The 11,415-nt window shown below is 32.4% G+C and overlaps 1 long non-coding RNA gene across 1 annotated transcript in view; it reads left to right on the top strand.

The window, feature by feature from the left end:
- Positions 1–4,781, top strand: part of LOC136031643 (uncharacterized) — a 22,551-nt gene extending 17,770 nt beyond the window's left edge. Inside the window, exon 2 of the long non-coding RNA XR_010618548.1 lies at positions 4,194–4,781. This is a non-coding gene — a long non-coding RNA (uncharacterized LOC136031643). The remainder of the gene's footprint in view (positions 1–4,193) is intronic.
- The last annotated feature ends 6,634 nt before the right edge of the window (positions 4,782–11,415 follow it).

Genomic DNA, 11,415 nt, shown 5'->3' with positions numbered 1-11,415 from the left:
CTATGTCCCACCTGTGAATATAGATATATATATATATATATATATATATATATATATATATATATATATATATATATATATATATATATATATATATATATATATACATATATATATATATATATATATATATATATATATATATATATATATATATATATATATATATATATATATATATATATGGTTTTAACTACGTAAAACTTGCGAATATACAACATTCTTTGCTGTCCCATTGTCTTTGCATATAAATAGATTGTCAGGTTTACCGACTCTAGAACATGCAACATATAATGGTCCATGGGAAAACAATCTGTATTCAGATCTATACCTCATGATTCTAATGATTGCCCTTGAGCTTTGTTGATGGTGATTGCTAATCGACCATTCCCTGTCCCGGTGTCCCGGTCGTCATTTATATCCCCCTGTTTCCCCCGGTGTCCCCGTTGTAGTTGTGTCCCTGTGTCCCGGTCGTCATTTATATTCCCTGTGTCCCGGTCGTCATTTGTATCCCGGTGTCCCGGTCTGTATATACATTCGTTTTTTAGTTTTTTTTTTCTCCTTTATTTTTTTCCTTTTTTTTTCTTTTTTAGTTTATTTAGATTTTTAGATTTTTTAGTTTTTTTATTAGTTTTTAGTTTTTTTTTCTTTTTAGTTTTTTTGTAGTTTTTACCTTCTTTTTAGTTTTGTTAGTTTTTTTTTTTTACTTATGTCCTGGTCGTCATTTATACTCCCTGTGTCCCGGTGCTTTGTTGAATGCTAATCGAACATTCCTTTTGTCCTGGTCACTTTCTCTTTGAGTGTCGTCATTTATTTTTTTCTTTTTTAGTTCTTTTAGTTTTTATCTTTAATAGTTTTTTAGTTTTTTAGATGAAAATTTTTTTTAGTTTTTTCCTTTTTTTCTTTTTAGTTTTTTATTGGTTTTTACCTTTATTTTAGCTTATTTTTCAGTTTTTTCCTTTTTTTATTTTTTTATTTTTTTTAGTTTTTTACCTTTTTTTTAGTTTTTTTAGTTTTTTAGCTTTTTTACTTTTTTTATTAGTTTTTAGTTTTTTTTTGTAGTTTTTGCCCTTTTTTAGTTTTTTCAGTTTTTTTTTAGTTTTTTATTGGTTTTTACCTTTATTTTAGCTTATTTTTCAGTTTTTCCTTTTTTTTTAGTTTTTTTTTAGTTTTTAGTTTTTTTAGTTTTTTAGCTTTTTTATTTTTTTATTAGTTTTTAGTTTTTTTGTAGTTTTTGCCTTTTTTTTAGTTTTTTTAGTTTTTTAGCTTTTTTCATTTATACTCCCTGTGTCCCGGTGCTTTGTTGATTGCTAATCGAACATTCCTTTTGTCCTGGTCGCTTTCTCTTTGAGTGTCGTCATTAATTTTTTTTTCTTTTTTAGTTCTTTTAGTTTTTACCTTTTTTAGTTTTTTAGTTTTTTAGATGAAAATTTTTTTTAGTTTTTTCCTTTTTTTTCTTTTTAGTTTTTTATTGGTTTTTACCTTTATTTTAGCTTATTTTTCAGTTTTTTCCTTTTTTTTAGTTTTTTTTTATTTTTTATTTTTTTTAGTTTTTTACCTTTTTTTAGTTTTTTTAGTGTTTTTAGTTTTTTAGCTTTTTTACTTTTTTATTAGTTTTTAGTTTTTTTTGTAGTTTTTGCCTTTTTTTAGTTTTTTCAGTTTTTTTTTAGTTTTTTATTAGTTTTTACCTTTATTTTAGCTTATTTTTCAGTTTTTCCCCTTTTTTTTAGTTTTTTTTAGTTTTTAGTTTTTTTAGTTTTTTACCTTTTTTTAGTTTTTTTAGTTTTTTTAGTTTTTTAGCTTTTTTATTTTTTTTATTAGTTTTTAGTTTTTTTTGTAGTTTTTGCCTTTTTTTTAGTTTTTTTAGTTTTTTAGCTTTTTTATTAGTTTTTAGTTTTTTTTTGTAGTTTTTGCCTTTTTTTAGTTTTTTTAGTTTTTTAGCTTTTTTATTTTTTTATTAGTTTTTAGTTTTTTTTTGTAGTTTTTGCCTTTTTTTAGTTTTTTCAGTTTTGACGTCACCTGATCCAGTTTTTTCAGGTGACGTCACCTGATCCATCCACAGACAGACAGACAACTTATTTATATATATATATATATATATATATATATATATATATATATATATATATATATATATATATATATATATATATATATATATATATATATATATATATATCTATATATATAAAAATAAGTTGTCTGTGGATGGATGGATGGATGTCTCAGGTGACGTCACCTGAAAAAACTGGATTAGGTGACGTCAAAACTGAAAAAACTAAAAAAAGGCAAAAAACTACAAAAAAAACTAAAAACTAATAAAAAAAATAAAAAAGCTAAAAAACTAAAAAACTATAAAGGTAAAAACCAATAAAAAACTAAAAAAAAACTGAAAAAACTAAAAAAAGGCAAAAACTACAAAAAAAAAACTAAAAACTAATAAAAAAAGTAAAAAAGCTAAAAAACTAAAAAAACTAAAAAAACTAAAAAAATGTAAAAAACTAAAAAAAATAAAAAATAAAAAAAAACTAAAAAAAAGGAAAAAACTGAAAAATAAGCTAAAATAAAGGTAAAAACCAATAAAAAACTAAAAAAAAAAGGAAAAAACTAATAAATGACGACACTCAAAGAGAAAGCGACCAGGACAAAAAACTAAAAAAAAAGGCAAAAACTACAAAAAAACTAAAAACTAATAAAAAAAATAAAAAAGCTAAAAAACTAAAAAAACTAAAAAAAGGTAAAAAACTAAAAAAACTAAAAACTAAAAAAAAACTAAAAAAGGTAAAAACTAAAAGAACTAAAAAAGAAAAAAATAAATGACGTCACTCAAAGAGAAAGCGACCAGGACAAAAGGAATGTTCGATTAGCAATCAACAAAGCACCGGGACACAAGGAGTATAAATGACGACCAGGACACAAGTAAAAAAAAAAAATTAACAAAACTAAAAAGAAGGTAAAAACTACAAAAAAACTAAAAAGAAAAAAAAACTAAAAACTAATAAAAAAACTAAAAAATCTAAAAATCTAAATAAACTAAAAAAGAAAAAAAAAGGAAAAAAATAAAGGAGAAAAACAAAACTAAAAAACGAATGTATATACAGACCGGTACACCGGGATACAAATGACGACCGGGACACAGGGAATATAAATAACGACCGGGACACAGGGACACAACTACAACGGGGACACCGGGGGAAACAGGGGGATATAAATGACGACCGGGACAAAAAAACTAAAAAGAAATAAAAACTAAAAACTAATAAAAAAAACTAAAAAATCTAAAAATCTAAATAAGCTAAAAAAGAAAAAAAAAGGAAAAAAATAAAGGAGAAAAACAAAACTAAAAAACGAATGTATATACAGACCGGGACACCGGGATACAAATGATGACCGGGACCCGGGACACAGGGAATATAAATGACGACCGGGACACAGGGACACAACTACAACGGGGACACCGGGGGAAACAGGGGGATAACCTGACAATCTATTTATATGCAAAGACAATGGGACAGCAAAGAATGTTGTATATTCGCAAGTTTTACGTAGTTAAAACCATATATATATATATATCTATATTCACAGGTGGGACATAGGGACACAACTACAATGGCGCGTAACTATTATGGCGCGTAACGACTTACGCGCGCGGGGGGGCTTGGGGGGGGCGCGAAGCGCCCCCACCAACTAGGTGTTGGGGTGGCGCGAAGCGCCACCCCAACAGCTAGTATATATATATATATATATATATATATATATCTGTCGAGTGACGTCATGTCATCATGTCGTCATGAAGCTAGTTGTCGTCATATTTGTTATGACGATGACGTCATTAAAAGTATTTAAGAAAATCGTTCAAAGACAAATTTTTAATTGTATGAAGATCGTAGACGGAAAAATGTTTAATTGTAAAATGACTGAAGAACCTACAATGGCAACAGCCGAGAAAGCTCCTCAAAGAGTCTATGCCAAAAGACTTGCGGCTGATAGAGAAAGTAAGAAAAGAAAGCATGCCGAGGAATCACAAGAACAGCAAGAAAACAGGCTTGCGGCTAAAGAACGCAAAACCGCGCAGTTAGATGAAAATCCACCTGGACAGCGAGAGTCAAAACATATGAAAACTGAAAATGATAGCGACCATGATTGGGTTTGGGATTTTGACTTGGATAAGGTTATCAAAAAACTAAAAAAAGGTAAAAAACTAAAAAAAACTAAAAACTAAAAAAGAAAAAAACTAAAAAAAAGGAAAAAACTGAAAAATAAAAGAGAAAAAGAAAACTAAAAAAATATGAATAAATATATATAAAAATAAGTTGTTTGTGGGTTATGTCTGTCTGTCTGTCTGTCGAGTGACGTCGTGTTTGTCCGCATATGACGTCTGAATTATTTCACAGTAATACAAAAGAAGAAAAAAACTAAAAAAGGTAAAAACTACAAAAAAAAACTAAAAAGAAAAAAAACTAAAAAAGCTAAAAAACTAAAAAAACTAAAAAAGGTAAAAAACTAAAAACTAAAAAAAAACTGAAAAAACTAAAAAAAGGCAAAAACTAAAAAAAAACTAAAAACTAATAAAAAAACTAAAAAAGCTAAAAAACTAAAAAAACTAAAAAAAGGTAAAAAACAAAAAAAAACTAAAAACTAAAAAAGAAAAAACTAAAAAAAAGAAAAAACTGAAAAATAAGAGAAAAAGAAAACTAAAAAAATATTAATAAATATAAAAAATATAAATATAAATATAATATAAATTAGCAATCAACAAAGCACCGAGACACAAATGACGACCGGGACACAGGGAGTATAAATGACGACCAGGACATAAGTAAAAAAAAAACTAAAAAAACTAAAAAAAATGGTAAAAACTACAAAAAAACTAAAAACTAATAAAAAAACTAAAAAATCTAAAAATCTAAATAAACTAAAAAAGAAAAAAAAGAAAAAAGGAAAAAAATAAAGAAGAAAAACAAAACTAAAAAACGAATGTATATACAGACCGGGACACCGGGATACAAATGACGACCGGGACGCATGGAATATAAATGACGACCGGGACACAGGGACACAACTACAATGGGGACGCCGGGGGGCACAGGGGGATATAAATGACGACCGGGACACCGGGACACAAGGAATATAAATGACGCCCGGGACACTCAAAGAGAAATCACAGACTGGAACACCGGGACACAAATGACGACCGGGACACAGGGAATATAAATGACGACCGGGACACAGGGACATAACTACAAAGGGGACGCCGGGGTGCACAGGGGGATATATAAATGACGATGGCGACTCAGGGAATGGTCGATTAGCAATCACCATCAACAAAGCTCAAGGGCAATCATTAGAATCATGAGGTATAGATCTGAATACGGATTGTTTTCCCATGGACCATTATATGTTGCATGTTCAAGAGTCGGTAAACCTGAAAATCTATTTATATGCACAGACAATGGGACAGCAAAGAATGTTGTATATTCGCAAGTTTTACGTAGTTAAAAACATATATATATATATATATATATATATATATATATATATATATATATATATATATATATATATATATATATATATATATATATATATATATATATATATATATATATATATATATATATATATATATATATATATATATATATATATATATATATATATATATATATATATATATATATATATATATATATATATATATATATCTATATTCACAGGTGGGACATAGGGACACAACTACAATGGCGCGTAACTAATATGGCGCGTAACGACTTGCGCGTGCGGGGGGGCTTGGGGGGGGCACGAAGCGCCCCCACCAACTAGGTGTTGGGGTGGCGCGAGGCGCCACCCCAACAGCTAGTATATATATATATATATATATATATATATATATCTATAACGAAAAGAGAAATCTTTTCTCTTTTATCTATATTCACAGGTGGGACACGAATTGAATGCACGTTGCAAAATTTCTCCCAACGTTGAAAGGACAATCGTTTCCAAATTGCAACATCTTTTCCACGAAAATAATAATTTAGTGCGTCTGTTCAAAACAGCCATCGATTTGATGCCTACTGATACGCATAAAATTGTTATTTCCGCTGACAAAACGCCTCCTGGCCTATCGACGAAGTGGCAGTCGTTATGGTCGGTGATCAGTTTTTACCTCGAGATATTATTCTTCATAAGCGAAACGCTCAGTTGTTAAGAATTGCTGAAACTCATCGATGCTACGATACCCTACAATATCCTATCATTTTTTGGGATGGAGCCGACGGCTATCACTTTAATATTAAATTAATGAATCCAGCCACTAACAAAGAAATGAATAAGAAATGTAGTGCAATGCATTATTATTCCTATAGACTAATGATTCGGCAGGATGAAGAAAATTATATTTTAAAATGTCGTAAATTGTTTCACCAATTTGATCGTTGATATGTATGCTAAAATTGATTCAGAACGTTTGCTATATATCTGCCTGAATCAGACCAAGCTTCGCTCTGAACAATACATTCATTTGCGAGATGAAGTTATAAATGACGGTAATACTACAAACGTTGGAAGATTAACAATTTTACCTTCGTCATATAATGGCAGTCCTCGTCATATGCATGAATATGCTCAAGATGCTATTGCGCATGTTTTTCTCTATGGTCGTCCAGATTTATTTATTACATTTATATGTAATCAATCTTGGGACGAGATACTGCAGCTTTTACTTCAAGGACAATTGGCGGTTCATAGGCATGGCATTACGGCCCATGTCTTCCGGCAAAAGTTGAAATCACTGATAAACTACATAGTAAAACTTGAAGTGTTTGTGTCAGTGCGATGCTGGATGTACTCAGTGGAATGGCAAAACGAGGTGTGCCACACGCACATATACTAATCTGGCTACATAAAAAAAAAATTACTTCGAACGAAATTGATGATGTGATTTCCGCTGAAATACCTGATAAAAATGTCGATAAGGGGTTACATGATATTATTGTAAAAATAAAACGGATTCTGGCATCAATTCGATCAAAAAATGATATAGCGTTGGTAATTGCGTCGTCCGGAATAGCCGCAACATTGCTGCCTGGTGGAAGAACTGCTCATTCCGCTTTGGAATTGCCTCTGAATTTGCATTCTACAGAAACTCCCACGTGCAATATTTCCAAATCATCTGGGATGGGTAAAGTATTGCAGCAATGCAAACTTATTATTTGGGATGAGTGCACAATGGCACACAAAAAATCGCTCGAGGCTCTGGATCAACGCTTGAAAGATTTGAGAGGGAAGTCGAAACCCTTTGGCAGCACATTAATATTGCTTGCGGGAGATTTCAGGCAAACATTACCTATAATACCTAGATCAACTCCTGCAGACGAAATGAATGCTTGCCTGAAAAATTCTAATTTATGGGCACACGTAAAAATATTAAAATTAACTACAAATATGCGTTTCCGATTGCAAAATGATGACTCTGGTCAAACATTTTCAGATCTATTGCTGGAAATTGGAAACGGAAAGCTCCCAGTAGACTCAATTTCAGGACGTATACAACTACCTGCTTATTTCTGTAATTTAGTGACGTCCAAAAATTAATTGATTGAAAAAGTATTTCCGAATATTCTAAAAAATTATAAAAATAATTAGTGGCTAAGTGAAAGAGCGAATATCGCACCCAAAAATATAGACGTCCACGAAATCAACAATATTGTTTTGACCAAGATTTGAGACCAGGCAGTCCCATGGACAATTGTGCGTTGCAAGTTCGAGGGTCGGTAAACCTGACAATCTATTTATATGCAGCGACAATTGGACAGCGAAGAATGTTGTATATTCGCAAGTTTTACGCAGTTAATTTGTATTGTATGTATCTATCTATCTATCTATATAAAAACGAGTTGTGTGTATGCATGTTTGTTTGTTTGTAAAAAGAGCGTTTGCATATGACGTCATCATTAGTACATACGGCTTTGTATATGCACAGACAATGGGAAAGCCAAGTATGTTGTATATTCGCAATTTTTACGTAGTTTAACTCCTGCAGACGAAATGAATGCTTGCCTGAAAAATTCTAATTTATGGGCACACGTAAAAATATTAAAATTAACTACAAATGTGCGTGTCCGATTGCAAAACGATGACTCTGGTCAAATATTTTCAGATCAATTGCTGGCAATTGGAAACGGAAAGCTCCCAGTAGTAGGAAAGCCAAGGAAGTTGTATATTCGCAATTTTTACATAGTTTTAAACACATATATAAATCTATCTATATTCACAGGTGGGACACAGGGACACAACTACAATGGCGCGTAACTAATATGACGCGTAACGACTTACGCGCGCGGGGGGGCTTGGGGGGCGTGAAGTGCACCACAAACTAGGTGTTGGGGTGGCGCGAAACGCCACCCCAACAGCTAGTTTATGATAATTTACTGACGTCAAATAAAATAAATATCATTTCACCTAAGAGCTATGACCTCTGTCCACCTGATATGTCAGATAAATCTAATGAACCGGAACCGAGAAGGTCAAGGAGATTTGCTTCCGCTGTTGTATTGAAGAAAAAATAAAATAAGAGCAATAAACTATATGTAATTAGTTTATTGGGTATAAATTTTGTTTGTTTTTATTGATGTCCTTTAGTTTTACTGCTGATGGTGAACAAAGTATATGTGTTCAAAATATCCAGTTAAAAATTCTATATCTGTTCAATGTCGATTAAAAGGTATCTTCATCACTATTTTGAACTGTTGTACTTACGCCATTCCCTATCAAACAGTTCGTGGTAACGAACTGTAGTAAGGAGCGACCTGGCTCAATAGTAACCACAACTCTAAAAAACGGAATTTTGATACCAATAGTTACATCAAAAGAATTGCATTTTAATGCTGATTTTAAATATATAAGTTTCATCAAGTTTAGTCTTACTCATCAGAAGTTACGAGCCTGAGAAAATCTGCCCTATTTTAGAAAATAGGTTGAAACACCCTCTAAAAATCATAGAATCTTAATGAACATCACACCATCAGATTCAACGTATCAGATAACCCTATCGTACAAGTTCCAAGAGCCTATCTACAAATATGTGGAATTTTGTATTTTTTGCCAGAAGACAAATCACAGATGCGTGTTTATTTGTTTTTTTGTTGTTTTGTTTTTTTGTTGTTTTTTTTCCAGGGGTGGTCGTATCGACCCAGTGGTCCTAGAATTTTGCGAGAGGGCTCATTCGAGCGGAAATGAAAAGTTCTAGTACCCTTTTTAAGTGACAAAAGAAATCAGAGGGCACCTAGGCCCCCTCCCATGCTCATTTCTCCCAGAGTAGTTGGATCAAAATTCTGAGATAGCCGTTTTATTCAGCATAGTCAAAAAACCTTATAACCAGGTCTTTGGGGACGACTTACTCCCCCACAGTCCCCGTGGGAGGGGCTGCAAGTTGCAAATTTTGACCAGTGTTTGCATATATTAATGGTTATTGGGAAATGTAGAGACGTTTTCAGGGGGATTTTTTGGTTGGGAGGGGGAGGGGTTGAGAAGAAGGGGCTATGTGGGAGAAATTTTCCATGGAGCAATTTGTCATGGCGGAAGAAGATATCCATAAAGAGGGCGCAGCATTTTCTGCAAATATTGTAAAACGGCTAGAGTGGAGAGATCAGGACAAAACTTGGTAGAAAGAACAAGCACAAGTCCTAGATAAGCGATTGACAAAAATGGAACGGATCTGCTCTCTTTAGAGGAATTAGAAGAGGGGTTATCTCGGTTAATTCGGAAAAATTAGAAAAAATGAGGTATTTTAAACTTACGAAGTTGTGATCAGATCTTAATGAAATTTAATAATTAGAAAGACCTTGTAACTCAAATCTCTTATTTTAAATATTGACAGGGTCTGGTGACACTAGAAGGAGTCGGAGGTAGAAACCAGAAATATTGGAAAACGTTTAGAGTGGAGAGGTCGGGATTAAACTTTGCGTGAAACATAAGCACAAGTCCTAGATACGTGATTGACATAACTAGAACAGATCCACCCTTTTGGGAATGGGGAGGGGGTTAGTTGGAAAAAATTAGAAAAAATGAGGTATTTTTAACTTACGGACAGGCGATGGGATCTTAATGAAATTTGATATTTAAAAGAACCTTGTAACTCTGACCCCTGATTTTCAATATCAGGGGAGTTGGAGAGGGAAACCAGATATCTTAGAAAAAGCTTAGAGTGGAGATATCAGGATGAATTAATTCGGGATGAAATAACAACTGGGAGCCATCAGGACAAAATTCGGTAATTTGGAAAAATTAGAAAAAATTAGGTATTTTCAACTTAAGAAGGGAAGATTGAATCTTGATAAAATTTTAAATTAAGAAGGACCTTGTGTCTCAGATCTCATATTTTATATCATGAACCGATCCAGTGACACTGGGATAAGTTGGAGGAGGAAACTGGAAATCTTGGAAAATGCGTATAGTGGATAGATCAGGATGATACTTGGTGGGAAGAGTAGGCAAAAGTCCTATATATTTGATTTCCATAACCAGACATTATTTTCTCTCTTTGGGGGAGTTGGCTTGGGCGGGGGGGGGGGGGTGGCTAATTTGAAAAAAATAGAAGAAATGAGCTATTTTTAACGTACGACTGGGTAATCAGATCTTAATGAAATTTGATATTTACAAGGACCCCGTGTCATTGAGCTTTTATTTTAAATAGCCTTATCTGGTTATAACCTTATCTTGTGACCTTATCTGGTGATCCTGGGAGGGGAGATTGGAGGGGGAAAGGGGAAATCCTGGAAAACGCTTCAAGTAGAAAGATCGGGATGAAACTTGGTGAGAAGAATAAACAGAAGTTCTAGATACCTAATTGACATAACCGGACTGGATTCACTCTCTTTGGAGGAGTTGGGAGGGTTTAGTTCAGAAACATTTGAAAAATGGGGCGGTATTTTTACTTACGAACGGGTGATCAGATCTTAACATAATTTTATATTTAGAAGGAAATTATGTCTCAGAGCTCTTATTTTAAATACCCACAAGGATTAAGCCTCTGATTTTCCTTTTTATATCAATCTAGTGATCTTTAGAGTGTTGCTAGAACTCATGCCATATAGGGTCTTGGCTCAATAATAAGAAATTATTGGGATAAGCTAACTGCAAAAAACCTCGAAATTCAAGGGGGCAAAGGCCCAAATATCCCCTCCTTCACATGTGAGTGTTACCGAACTTTTGGTCTGATTTGTTTTAAAGGGAATAGTCACAAAACGATAATAACAACACGACTAAAGTAAAGACCTTATCTACAAGGGCGAACGGAACAAAAACAGATCAAATGAAGCGAGGACTCTAATTGTCAGGTTCAAAGGACTGGGCGTCACTCAATTAAGAGGGGCCTTAAAATCCAAATCGAATCGTTTTATCTCTATTTATTTATTT

Source organism: Artemia franciscana, chromosome 10 (assembly GCF_032884065.1).
Source record: "Artemia franciscana chromosome 10, ASM3288406v1, whole genome shotgun sequence".
In the NCBI taxonomy this organism is placed as follows: Eukaryota; Metazoa; Arthropoda; class Branchiopoda; order Anostraca; family Artemiidae; genus Artemia; species Artemia franciscana.
This window is presented reverse-complemented; position numbering and strand designations above follow the sequence as displayed.